Below are 13,410 nucleotides of genomic sequence, written 5' to 3' on the forward strand. Positions count from 1 at the left end.
GTAAAAAAAAGTACCCGCGGAAATGTTCCAATTCCAAATAAAATAATTTCATTTAAAATAATTAAAGTAAAGGGTTTATTTTACCCTGAAACGGATATCTTTGTATCTTTTTTTCTTTTTTTTATTTCTAACTCATATTTATGAGATAATAAAATATGGCAAAAGCTATACCAAAAATTGGTTCACGTAAGAAAGTGCGTATTGGTTTACGTAGGAATGCACGTTTTAGTTTACGGAAGAGTGCACGTAGAATAACAAAAGGGGTTATTCATGTTCAAGCTAGTTTCAACAATACCATTATAACTGTTACAGACCCACAAGGTCGGGTGGTTTTTTGGTCCTCGGCCGGTACTTGTGGATTCAAAAGCTCAAGAAAAGCATCACCCTATGCTGGTCAAAGAACAGCAGTAGATGCTATTCGTACAGTAGGTTTGCAACGAGCAGAAGTTATGGTAAAGGGCGCTGGTAGTGGAAGAGATGCCGCATTACGAGCCATTGCTAAAAGTGGTGTGCGATTAAGTTGTATACGCGATGTAACACCTATGCCGCATAATGGATGTCGACCGCCTAAAAAAAGACGTCTGTAAAAGAATTAACCCGCTTTCAACTTTCATTTCAAGAGAAATAAACGATTCAATGATAAAATAATAATACTAGTCTATTATGGTTCGAGAGGAGGTAGCAGGATCCACTCAAACACTACAGTGGAAGTGTGTTGAATCAAGAGTAGATAGTAAGCGCCTTTATTATGGTCGTTTCATTCTGTCCCCGCTTAGAAAAGGTCAAGCGGACACCGTCGGTATTGCCTTGCGAAGAGCTTTACTTGGAGAAATAGAAGGAACATGTATCACACGTGCAAAATTTGGGAGCGTGCCGCACGAGTATTCTACAATAGCAGGTATTGAAGAATCCGTACAAGAAATTTTACTAAATTTGAAAGAAATTGTATTGAGAAGTAATCTCTATGGAGTTAGAGACGCATCCATTTGCGTCAAAGGTCCTAGATACATAACTGCTCAAGATATCATCTTACCGCCTTCCGTAGAAATCGTTGATACGGCACAACCTATAGCTAACTTGACAGAGCCCATTGATTTCTGTATTGATTTACAGATCAAGAGAGATCGTGGATATCAGACAGAACTCAGAAAGAACTATCAAGATGGAAGTTATCCTATAGATGCTGTATCCATGCCTGTTCGAAATGTGAATTATAGTATTTTTTCTTGTGGGAATGGAAATGAAAAACACGAGATACTTTTTCTAGAAATATGGACTAATGGAAGTTTAACCCCTAAGGAAGCACTTTATGAGGCTTCTCGTAATTTGATTGATTTATTTCTTCCTTTTCTACACGCGGAGGAAGAGGGCGCTAGTTTCGAAGAAAATAAAAACAGGTTTACTCCACCCCTTTTTACTTTTCAAAAAGATTAACTAATCTAAAGAAAAACAAAAAAGGAATTCCATTGAATTGTATTTTTATTGATCAATTAGAATTGACTTCTAGAACGTATAATTGTCTAAAAAGGGCCAATATACATACACTATTGGACCTTTTGAGTAAGACTGAAGAAGATCTTCTGAGAATTGACAGTTTTCGTATGGAAGATAGAAAACATATATGGGACACTCTAGAGAAGCATCTCCCAATTGATTTACTTAAGAATAAACTCTCGTTTTAAATCCATTGCAATTTTTTTTCTTCTTCTTTTTCGAGTTAGAATAAAAAGAAAACAATTTAGCATCTTTGGTACAATCTATATTTTCGCGAAATGGATCATAATAAAATGGATTTTAGGTATCTAGGGAAGATTCACTTGGAAGTAACTATTTCCTAGATACCTATGGTACTTCACGGTTGAATGAATCAAAAAATATCTAAAAAAGACCTAAAGTTAATGATTTATCAATGGGTAATGTTGCTCCAATACCTAACCAAAGAGCTACTACAGTACCGATTAAAAAAACGGTCGTAGCTACTGGGCGGCGAAATGGATTTTGGAATTTATTGACATTCTCTAGAAAAGGTACTGTCAATAAGCCTGTTGGCACAGAAACCATTAAAAGAACGCCCAATAACTTATTGGGTACCGTACGGAGTATTTGAAACACGGGAAAGAAGTACCACTCGGGTAATATTTCCAGAGGAGTTGCAAACGGATCTGCCGGTTCACCAATCATTGATGGCTCGAGAACCGCTAAACCTACATTACATGCAATAGTACCTAGAATTACTACTGGAAAAATATATAAAAGATCGTTGGGCCATGCGGGTTCCCCGTAATAATTATGTCCCATCCCTTTAGCTAATTTAGCTCTTAATACAGGATCATTTAAGTCTGGTTTCTTTGTTATTGGGATAGGTGAACTCTTTAGGATCCATCCCCCAAAGGAACCGGACATGAGAATTTATCATCATCCGGCTCGAGCAAGAGTGAAAGAAATAAGACCGCGGAAGATCCTTAATAGAATTAAGGTTTATAATGACTCAATGACTCTAGGCAAGAAAAGCTTTATCAGATTCTCTTTTCCGAAGTTGCACCTACAACTACTCATTGAAAATAATCCTATTCTTATGGGTAAATGCTCAATATCCAAGTGGGCTTACAAATTTGATCATGATCAATTGCTTTGTGGATTGTCTCATGTCTCTTGATTAGTTGGTATTTATCCCCTCAATATCGCAAGTTTCTTACCTCCAAACAAAATATTTACTTGTTACTAATAAAAAATCAAAAAGTTTAGCCTACATTCTTCCTTAGATCCCTTCTTTTACTCCGATAGTATTGCGGATCACAATCGATGCAAAGAAAATGAATGCATTTCCATACTATAATAAAAAGGTAAGTGTAATAAATAGAGAACTGGATCATGTCACATGACTTATTCCATTTCTACTCTATGGGATCTTACGGAGCCTGTTCATGGATGACATGGTTGCGGTATGATCATAGAAGATATTCTCCTCAAGTGAACCAGCCTATCCTTCCTAGGTAGGGGACTTACATGTTGATTGGATGCGGAGACACCTTTGGTTGTGAATTCTAATGTGGCAGATCCAATTCTTTATCTGCATGGCCAAATCAATAATTCAAGTCACACACTCCCATAATCCGCCTTTTTTCTTTCGTAAAATTAACTTCAACTATTTGTATTGTATAAAAATACTTTGGAGTTGAAGAGAAGTATCCAAATGACATGTGTTATTTTACAATAACCCATGCTTGTAGCAATGAAATACCAAAACCTACCCGATATGATATATGATAATTATAATTCTCTATGATATGCCTTCCCTATAAAGGACCCGAAATACCTTGCTTACGTATCATTGGAAAGTGCATTAACATAAATACGGCAGTAAGCAGAGGCAGTACAAAGGTATGTAAACTATAAAAACGAGTCAAAGTGGATTGGCCCACACTAGCACTTCCGCGTAATAACTCCACTAAAGGCGATCCTATTACCGGAATGGCGTCAGGTACACCTGTCACAATTTTGACTGCCCAATAGCCAATTTGATCCCAAGGCAAAGAATAACCAGTTACACCAAATGATGCAGTCAAAACAGCCAAAACCACACCTGTGACCCAAGTTAATTCGCGGGGTTTTTTAAATCCCCCTGTGAGATACACACGAAATACATGCAGGATCATCATTAAAACCATCATACTTGCTGACCATCGATGAACTGATCGGATTAACCAACCAAAGTTGGCCTCGGTCATTATGTATTGAACCGAGGAAAAAGCCTCTGTAACGGTTGGTCGGTAGTAAAAAGTCATAGCAAAACCGGTAGCGACTTGTACTAGAAAACAAGTAAGTGTAATTCCCCCTAAACAATAAAATATGTTGACATGGGGAGGAACATATTTACTAGTTATATCATCTGCAATTGCCTGAATCTCAAGACGTTCCTCAAACCAATCATATACTTTATTGAGATAGGTAACTAACCCGAGTCCCCCTCTAAGAGCCGTATATGAAAATTTCATCTCGTACGGCTCAAGCAGAAACACAAAAATTTTCAACGAATATTAGAAAAAAGGTTCAAAACTTCATCAGCCACTGAATTGGGTCGATTTGCCTTGAAGATATCAAATAAGAAAAATCCGGAATATCTTCTTTGTGATGATAATGCCAAAAAATCTCAAGTTGGCGCGTCTTTCTTTCTTCCTTTCCCTTATGTTGGTCATTAGAGGCTTCTTGACTTTTCTCTTCCCTATAAAGGATTTGTTTTTTTATGCGTAATATAGAAATTATCTTGTTGAGATCCTATGAATCAGTTCAATTAAAACCTTAGATTCATACTAGAGCCACGATGATTTAGTCTCAAGCTAAACAAAAGGCAAGGGTTCTTCGAATAAGAACCGCTTGATAATCATTTATTGAATCAGTGTAATGACTCGACAAAATCGAGAGAAAAAAAGTTGTCTTTTGGGCAAACAAAATTGGAAGGAAGAAAATTTCTTTTTTATTTTTATTTAAGAACTACTTGAATTTTTCAGTCTGGTTGCGAGGTCTTAATAGTGAGTATGAATCATAGTTCCATTTTTTTTTGATCCACTCTATCTATTTCGTGTTCCAGATACTAGAATAAATAATATCTGACGAATTAGAATCATCTTGATAGAGATAACAGGCCCTTTCTATGTATTATCAATAGGATCAATTCTAACAAGTCACACACTCATATTCCAGAGATACCGAAACAAAAAAATTCCGCGGTCGAACTACCATAATATCTAGAAATGTAGATCTTAAACTAGAAAGGCTTTTTTGGATGGAAAAACTCTGACTTCCTAGTTTTAGTTAGTAGAAACCTAATTGGTTAAAATTCCGTCCAGTAAAACGGAAGAATTATAAATTTCTAAAATGATAGATAGGAATATAGCGAATAAAGCCATTGCGATCCCCATAAAAGGAGTAGTCCCCCAACCCGGGGCGACTTTCCCATATTCCGAATTCAAGGGTTTCAGTAAACTACCTGCACCAGTTCGTTTTGGCCTAGGTTTAGAACTATCTTCAACGGTTTGTGTAGCCATAAATTCTATTTAATCATTGGTGTTGACTTTGTATACTATTCCGTTGTAGTTGTAAATACACGATCTTTTCGTAGATCCATTGTAATCTTGAAATTCTATAAAAATGGAAACAGCAACTTTAGTCGCCATCTCCATATCTGGTTTACTTGTAAGCTTTACTGGGTATGCCTTATATACCGCGTTTGGGCAACCCTCTCAACAATTAAGAGATCCATTCGAAGAACACGGAGACTAATTTAAGTAAGAAGTCTCCCAGATAGGGGGACTTCTTACTTAAATGAAATTATTTTATTCTTTTAGTTGGAGTTGGTGGAACCTTAGGTGGTTCTCGGAAGAAGATAGCGAAAAAAATTATCCCTAAAGTCGAAACTAAAAGGAACGTATAAACCAATGCTTCCATAGATTCGATCCTGGTTTATTTACAATTATAACTTCCACACCTATTCATTTGTCATTTGGGATAATTTCCCATATAAAGAAAGAAAAAGAGTCAAAGAAAGGATGGGAGATGTTTCCCATGTCAAATCAAAAAAGAGAGGTGAAAGATACTATAACAATGTGTATCAAACTGCCTGTTTCCTTGTAGTTGGATCTCCCACTTTTTGGAATGTTCCAAATTCCACTTGAGCATCCAAATCTGGATCAATACCAGCAAAAACATCTCGGAACAATGTTCTAGCGCCATGCCAAATGTGTCCGAAAAAGAAGAGCAAAGCAAAGGTAGCATGACCAAAAGTGAACCAACCCCTTGGACTGCTGCGAAAAACACCATCAGATTTCAAAGTAGCCCGGTCTAATTCAAAAATTTCCCCTAATTGAGAACGCCTCGCATATTTTTTTACAGTAGCAGGATCAGAATAACTTACTCCATTAAGTTCGCCACCATAGAACTCCACCGTTACACCTACTTGTTCAACACTATATTTGGATTCTGCTCTTCTAAAAGGAACGTCTGCTCTAACAATTCCCTCCTCATCTACCAAAACAACCGGAAATGTTTCAAAAAAAGTAGGCATACGGCGTACAAAAAGCTCACGTCCTTCTTTATCTCTAAAGACGGGATGTCCTAACCATCCAACAGCTATTCCATCCCCATTGTCCATTGAGCCTGCTCTGAATAATCCCCCTTTTGCCGGATTATTACCAATATAATCATAAAAGGCTAATTTTTCGGGAATTTTAGACCAAGCTTCTGATAAACTAAGATTTTCGGCTAAACCATTGCTAACTCTTCGATATATTTCTTGCTGAAAGTATCCCTGATCCCACTGATAACGAGTAGGCCCAAATAATTCGATTGGGGTCGTTGCTGACCCATACCACATAGTTCCAGCAACTACGAAAGCTGCAAAAAAAACAGCAGCGATACTACTGGAAAGTACAGTTTCAATATTGCCCATACGTAATCCTTTATATAGACGTTGAGGCGGACGGACACTAAGATGGAATAAGCCCGCTAATATACCCAATGTACCCGCAGCAATATGATGAGAAGCTATTCCCCCCGGAACAAAAGGATCAAAACCTTCTGCACCCCACGCTGGATTTACAGCTTGTACTTTTCCAGTTAGTCCATAAGGATCGGATACCCATATCCCAGGACCATACAAACCCGTTACATGAAATGCCCCAAAGCCAAAGCAAGCCACCCCTGCAAGAAATAAATGAATTCCAAAGATCTTGGGCAAATCCAAAGAGGGTTTTCCCGTCCGCTCATCAGAGAATATTTCTAGGTCCCAATATACCCAATGCCAGATCGCTGCCAAGAAACACAAGCCAGAAAACACAATATGCGTACCTGCCACACCTTCATAACTCCAAATACCCGGATTTGTTACAGTTCCTCCTGAAATACTCCAACCACCCCACGAATCCGTTATTCCTAAACGAGTCATGAAGGGAATTACGAACATACCTTGTCTCCACATTGGATCCAGAACAGGATCAGAGGGATCAAAAACTGCTAATTCGTATAAAGCCATTGAGCCAGCCCAACCAGAAACTAGAGCTGTGTGCATTATATGCACCGCAAGCAATCGACCCGGATCATTCAATACGACAGTATGAACACGATACCAAGGCAAACCCATGGAAATACCCCTTTAGCAAAGAAAAATAGACACGATGTCGCTTTATTTTATCGCATTGAAAAAGACTATCCATATCCTATGTACCTAACCCTTCTAGGGGATTCTGTGTCAGAAAGCGCGAATATTTATTTCATTCCATTAAAAATAAGAAGCCAATTCTGTTCATAAGAAGAAAGAGAAGCAGATCTATTCTATACTCGATAAGTGCCAATATGCAATGGGTAACTTGGCCAATTTGGAAAAAACGAAGAATAGATCGCTACCCCTCTTTGTTTAGCATTCAAATCACCCATTCCCTTTTCTTTATTCAATCTGTCTTACATTCCTTATATGTATAACCTTTCAATCTACGTATTAATAGAATCTATAATATTCATATAGAATAAGAATAAAAATTAAGACAATAAACTGCGGATTCTTTCTTTCTGTTCCATTCTTACGTTTCCATATTAAAGTGTGGTTTTCTTACTTAAATTTAATAATATTAATCTAATATGCCCATTGGTGTTCCAAAAGTACCTTACCGGATTCCTGGAGATGAAGAAGCGACTTGGGTTGACTTATACAATGTTATGTATCGAGAAAGGACACTTTTTTTAGGTCAAGAGATTCGTTGCGAGATCACGAATCATATTACAGGTCTCATGGTATATCTGAGTATAGAAGATGGAATTAGTGATATTTTTTTGTTTATAAACTCCCCAGGCGGGTGGCTAATCTCAGGAATGGCTATTTTTGATACGATGCAAACGGTGACACCAGATATATATACAATATGCCTCGGAATAGCCGCCTCCATGGCGTCCTTCATTCTGCTTGGAGGAGAACCCACCAAGCGTATAGCATTCCCTCACGCGAGGATTATGCTTCACCAACCTGCTAGTGCTTATTATCGGGCAAGGACACCAGAATTTTTACTAGAAGTAGAAGAGTTACACAAAGTTCGCGAAATGATCACAAGGGTTTATGCAGTAAGAACAGGCAAGCCTTTTTGGGTTGTATCCGAAGACATGGAAAGGGATGTTTTTATGTCAGCAGACGAAGCCAAAGCTTATGGACTTGTCGATATTGTAGGGGATGAAATGATTGACAAGCACTGCGATACTGATCCAGTGTGGTTTCCAGAAATGTTTAAGGATTGGTAGTGTCCGGATTTCTTGTAAAGTTATTTCACAGCTAAATTCGTGTTTTCCTCGATTTAATAGAAAATAGAAAGACTTCATGATGAGCAATCATCAGGTTAAGATGGATCTAAACCAATCCATTTTTTTCTATATACATACAACATGCCGACGGTTAAACAACTTATTAGAAACGCAAGACAGCCAATACGAAATGCTCGAAAAACGGCCGCGCTTAAAGGATGCCCTCAGCGTCGAGGAACATGTGCTAGGGTGTATGTGCGACTCGTTCAGATCATGACTTCAAACAAATATAAAAAAAATTGAAGTATCCATGATTAGTACCAATGAATAGGATATAGCTTCTCTATCCTAGATTTCTATGGTATATGGAATTTATGGTTTCCTTTGGTGCAAATCCAATTATCTAAATTGGAAATAAGAAGCAATTCTCCCATTGGTAGCAAATGGTTATCCATTAAGCGGAGGAAATAGTAATAAAAAGAAAAAGGCTTATGCTCCTTTATCTTAAAAGAACGGACTAACAGGGTCAGCTACTTAGCCAACTTTCATAATTAAATACCGTCACTGTATGGATAACTCTTATTGTGAAAAGAGCTATTTACTCTATAATGGATAGGTAGAGCCAAAGAATGTGGACTATACAAGTTCGCAATACCTTTTGATGAAAGAAAGGGCTCCGGTGTATAGAGAGGGCCTCACCGTTTAAAAGGGAACCATAGAAACGATGGAACCCACTATTTTTTTTAGTATTATTAGAATGAATTTGTTATTTCGTATAGAAATAACTGAACGGAGTGGAATAAAAAATCGTGGTTGGGAAGGTTACTATAGCAAAAGCCATTGGAATTAATATTTTATATATCGGAATAATTAGTTTTGTTATTAATGAGAAAAAGGGTGGCTAAAAGAAGAGAAATCATTAGTTATTCATTAAGGTTAATTTGATTCAATGACCAGAGTTCCGCGAGGATATATAGCCCGGAGACGACGAACAAAAATGCGTTCATTTGCCTCAAACTTTAGAGGGGCTCATTTAAGACTTAATCGAATGATTACCCAACAGGTAAAAAGAGCTTTTGTTTCCTCTCATCGAGATAGAGGTAGGCAAAAGAGGGATTTTCGTCGTTTGTGGATCACTCGGATAAACGCAGCAACGCGGGTATATAAAGTATTCGATAGTTATAGTAAATTAATACACAACCTGTACAAGAAGAAATTGATTCTTAATCGTAAAATGCTTGCACAAGTAGCTGTATCAAATCCAAATAATCTTTACACGATTTCCAATAAAATAAAGATCATCAATTAAAGGTATAAATAAAGTAATATACTGGAATAATAAAAGATGAATTCCCGGAGAGGGAACTCCGGGAAGATACAATAAATTAAGATTAAGTGGTAGGAATCAACGAGCTGGATTACTTTCTTTATAATATATATAGGTCTGGCCCTTTCGAATTCGAATAAAACATCAACAATCGGAACTTAAGTTCCGGTTGTTGTTTCTTAAATTTTGGTTGTTGTTTCTTAAGTTTCGATTGGAATTGTACTTTTGCGTTAATTGAGGAATATGTCTATTTTTTCTGGGTCTAGAACCTGTAATTATTGAAATTGACTGGGCTTGAAATTGCTTTTCGTTCTCATAGTTACGAAACGGTAAGAAAGATAAAATACGAGCCTGTTTTATAGCAAGAGTAATTAATCGTTGTTGTTTCAAGGTTAATCTATTTATTCGTCTCGATAATATTTTTCCTTGTTCACTAATAAATCTATTAATTAAACTCATGTTTCTATAATCAATTCGATCTCCCGGGCCAATCCGGGGACGCCTACGAAAAGGTTGTTTAGATTTACGAAAAGGTTGCTTGAATTTACGAAAAGTTTGCTTGGATTTACGAAAGGGTTGCTTGGATTTATTAAAAGTTTGCTTGGATTTACTAAAGGGTTGCTTAGATTTAAGAAAAGGTTGTTTAGATGTATACATGATTTATTCCTTATTTAAAATTTGAAAATTTGAAAATTCACTTCTTTATTTTATTAATTTAGGATCCAGAAGAAGTAGTTTTTCTTTGATCCATATCTTATTTGATTCATATTATAGTATATGAATACCCTCTATACATATGAAATAATATCTACCGGAAATCAGATGAGTTGATTTGTATTTTGTATTCTATACTATGTTTTCTTTATATATTAAATATGAAGTTCTTACTCTTTCTGTTGTTTGGAAAGATCAAACACACGATGTTCCTATTTCTTTATTTCGTGATGAGTCGTATGCTTGCGACAATAACGACAAAATTTTTTGAATTCTAATTGTCCGGGTGTATTGTGGCGATTCTTTTGAGTACTATATCTAGAAATCCCCGTCGATTCCTCATTGGCACCTTTTCGAACACAACTGATGCATTCCAAAATAACTCTGATTCTAACATCTTTTCCCTTGGCCATGAACCTCCTTTTCTTTTTGGATTGACTTAACTTAATTCTTCTACTTATTCTTTTATTCTTCTATTTTGAATCCGAAGAAGAAGAATAAAATTCATTAGAATAATTTTTTTTTATTCTTTAATTAAGTAATAAAAAATAGAGAAATAATTAAAGAATACAATCCTTGTCGAATTAGCAAAGATTTTGGTTCGAAATCCTTTCATTTAATTAGCCAGCCCCGCCTTTTCTATGCTCTGATTTCTGAGGCCTTATTTAGCTTGGGTACCCCTTTAAATTGAATTTCTATTTTCAAAAATGGGGTTTACCAAATTTTTAATGACTCTGAGGTTCAACCCAATCCATCTTTTCTTTCTTTTTCCTTCCGATACTAAAAAAAGATTGAAAAGGATCAAATTTTGTCATATCACGAAGAAATCTATCCCTCCCATAGCAATAACTAGAATTAAAAAAAGGGAATGACAAAGCATCTGGGAATAAACGATTAATTTCTATCAATAAACCTGCTAAAGCACCAAACCATAGAGTACTTAGCACGGGTGCTACAGAGAGATATGTTTTTATATCCCGCATTGAAAATCCTCCTTCCTTGTTGGAATACATATATGATCATAAACTCTTGCCCAAGATTGTTATGCTATATATAAAATGAACCATATCGACGAAATTTTCCTATCCCTAAAAAAGAAAAAGATGACCCCTTCTTCCTATATATTACCAAGGAAAAGTAATCCTTCTTTTATAGGCGAAATTATATTGGATTTTATATGTATATAATTCCTTAATTATATGAGACCAAAAAGAAGAAATGACACGAGGGTTCTATATATAGATAGAGAAAGAAAGAAGAAGAAAATTATGATGTGGAAAAGAAGACAGGAATTGTGTACAATGGCATTGTACAACAATTTAATTTGGAAAAGGGATGTAGCGCAGCTTGGTAGCGCGTTTGTTTTGGGTACAAAATGTCACAGGTTCAAATCCTGTCATCCCTACCTATTACTTCTTTCTTCTTTATAGGCAGTAGCGACGAGATCAATTAAAGTAAAGTGGGTATAACTTGAATTTGTGGAGACTATACGTACGTGAGATACATTAGGAATAGAAAAAGATTTTCTTTTTGAATGAATGAAAGCGCTCTTAGTTCAGTTCGGTAGAACGCGGGTCTCCAAAACCCGATGTCGTAGGTTCAAATCCTACAGAGCGTGATTCCATCTATTTTATGTCGAAGCAGAGTAAAATAACTTAACAAAATTGAATTGTAACTCCAATTTCAATTTGACCTCCTCTCTGGTCTGGAGGAGGTCAATCAAAAAAAAAAAATGACTCAATCAAAGATCCAACTGATCCCCACGCCTGTATTGCAAATACGCAGTCACGAATAATCCCGCTAAAGTAATAGGAATTAGGCCTAAGACGATTCCAAATAGAAAAACTTCAATCATTTCGATTTGTTCGAGGGGATAAAAAAAGAGGTACGATCTATCCCTAAATAGTACTCTAAATTATCCACGAATCTCAATGACCAAGAAAAGAATTCCTAATTAGTCTGGAAAAGAGTCGTAGAATGCCAGGAATCCCAAAGAAAGATTTTTCTTTTCTGAATTATAATTATTCAGTCAATTCAAATAAGGCGTATCTTGTTCAAGCCAATAAATAGAGCTGGGGTTATAGTTAAAGCAGCCAGTAGAAAACCAAAATAACTAGTTAAAGTAAGCATGAAAGAGTTAAATTCCATTTATTTTTTTTTACTACACTACATATGTTGGTAAAGCATTTACCTAAGTTATGGAAAATTCATAATTCATCAGTTATTTTAGATAATACTAAAAAACAAGATAGAGTAAGATACAGAAGTGTAAAAGAAAGTGGATTCATCAGATGATACATGAGTCCCTAATTCCGAATCAAGAGATTTGTTGTGGAATTTGTCAATTGAGTAAAGTAATAATATTAAGAACTAGATCATCTAACCCCATTGAATGAAAAAAAGAAATTCAATTTTCAGGGAAATTTTTGAATAAGAGATAAATAAACAATTGAATTTGAAAAAAAAAACTTCTTTCTATTTTGGATAATTTCTTTTTCAATAGGACCCTCTTTTTGGAGTGAACGATCGAATATTCCCCTATTCCTTCTTATTTTAACTGATTGTATTCCATATGGAATAAGAGGAGAACAAAAGCATTCCACGACCTGCCAAGGGGCTGTTAAAAAAAAAAAAAAAAGAAAGCTCTTCCTTGAATTTACTTTATTTTTATTCCTTTTTCGAACTCCAACCAAAGTAGATTCGAAGACGAGTCACTTCAATTATCCTTTTAAGTTCTATTCTATCTTCTGTCTTTCCCTATTTCATCTCGTAAAGTTCCGCGCTCGCAGTTTGGTCAAGAAAGTTAGACCTAATCCAACAAACAATACAAGGATGAATTACGAATTATGAAAGGATAGATTTCACATATACTTGTCCTTGTATTGTGTCAGTATGAGAATATCCTTCCTAAATTATTTATCCAAACCTATTGATCATTAACTTAGATTTTCCCAAGATTTTGGCTGCTATTCCGAATTACTCTATTATTCCGAAGCCAATGAAAAGTAAGTAGAACCTACAAAAATGGGGTTTTCTATTGATGCCTTGAATAACATATAGCTTACCTATAGACAAAAAAAAAATAAAAA

At 35.9% G+C, this 13,410-nt stretch overlaps 2 non-coding genes across 2 annotated transcripts; both read left to right on the top strand.

Moving 5' to 3' along the window:
- The first annotated feature begins 11,652 nt into the window (after positions 1-11,652).
- TRNAP-UGG (transfer RNA proline (anticodon UGG)) lies at positions 11,653-11,726 on the top strand. The gene has a single exon. It is a non-coding gene; the product is annotated as a tRNA-Pro (tRNA).
- A 139-nt stretch (positions 11,727-11,865) lies between these two features.
- On the top strand, positions 11,866-11,939 carry TRNAW-CCA (transfer RNA tryptophan (anticodon CCA)). The gene has a single exon. It is a non-coding gene; the product is annotated as a tRNA-Trp (tRNA).
- The last annotated feature ends 1,471 nt before the right edge of the window (positions 11,940-13,410 follow it).

This window comes from Triticum urartu, unplaced genomic scaffold, assembly GCF_056163025.1.
Source record: "Triticum urartu cultivar PI428250 unplaced genomic scaffold, HENAU_Tu73 scaffold2, whole genome shotgun sequence".
Taxonomy (NCBI): Eukaryota; Viridiplantae; Streptophyta; class Magnoliopsida; order Poales; family Poaceae; genus Triticum; species Triticum urartu.